We start from the raw sequence: 1,174 nt of genomic DNA, 5'->3' as shown, positions 1-1,174 counted from the left end.
GCGCGGAATTTCTACGTCACCACGGGCCGTCGACACTATTTTCCCTCGCCCGCAGCCGCAGGGACGGCGCATGCGCCGTATGGTGACCTCCGGCGGATAGGCGCAGGCGCCGAGCGGCGGCCCTTGGGGGTAGGTGAGAAAAGCTGATTTCTGTGTAGGCGTGAAGCAGCGGAAATCACCGAAAAGTGCTGAGGCGCACTGCGGAAACGGACCGTCGAGGGCGGAGTGGACACCTGCGGAATTAACATTTTGTACGGGATGGCACGGGAGACTGCAGGAATTCTGGCGCTGATGGAGGAAACCAAAAGTACCACAGCACAGCCTTCACCAGGTGGAGAAAAACCAAAAGAACCGCCAACAGACCAGAAAGCAGGACGCGCGAAAGTCACCAATTCACGTGCGAAAAAAAGAGCCTGTTCGTCCACGGACGGGCTGAGTAATCTCTAGTAGATGCTCGGAGGCCGTGCATTTAAAACTTGGGACACAAATATCAGGACTTTGAGGTCCGAAACAACTTCACGGTGTCTAGTGGGAAGGACATTTGTCGTCAACCGTCGGTCAGACGGTAGCTTCGTGGAGGCGGGGAGACCTGGATCTTTCTCCACCTCGCTTGTAAAGTGCACCTTTGTGAGAATTAAAAAGCGTACCTTTCCGCGGCAGCCGGGGCAGCACCCGCGGAGAGCGGCCACCTCCGCGGCCGCCCCGCCGCCCGCCCCGCCCCGCCGTCCGCCCCGCCGTCCGCCCCGCCGTCCGCCCCGCCGCCCGCCTCTCCCTCAGGCCTCGGGCGGTGAAAAAGTCCACAGCCAAGTTGGCAGCCGTGCACCCCCCCGGCCAGTTTTACAGGGATCCTTGTTAACCACTCAGACTCTTCATTTCTGGAATCCTTTTCATATTTCTACACACACACACACCCCTTTTATGAAAGGGTTTATTTAGAAATACAAAGTGTGAAAAATATCCCTGTCCTGTCTTGTTGCTTTGATGCTACGGAAACCTCGCTCTTCCCCCACCGGTCAGTAAAGCTGTGATTGTCGATGAGCCTGTGAGAAGTCATGAGAACGTTAGGCTGTTAGTCTGTAGACGCCTAGTCCTGCCGCTCCGTGCTGCCATTTAAATTGTCATCTGTACTTGGTCTCTTGCTGTCAGAGGAGTGTTAAGCCCAATCTATTTGTTT

Source organism: Nyctereutes procyonoides, unplaced genomic scaffold (genome assembly GCF_905146905.1).
Source record: "Nyctereutes procyonoides isolate TBG_1078 unplaced genomic scaffold, NYPRO_anot_genome, whole genome shotgun sequence".
Classification (NCBI taxonomy): domain Eukaryota; kingdom Metazoa; phylum Chordata; class Mammalia; order Carnivora; family Canidae; genus Nyctereutes; species Nyctereutes procyonoides.
The sequence above is the reverse complement of the archived record's forward strand: the minus strand, read 5'-3'. Positions refer to the sequence as shown.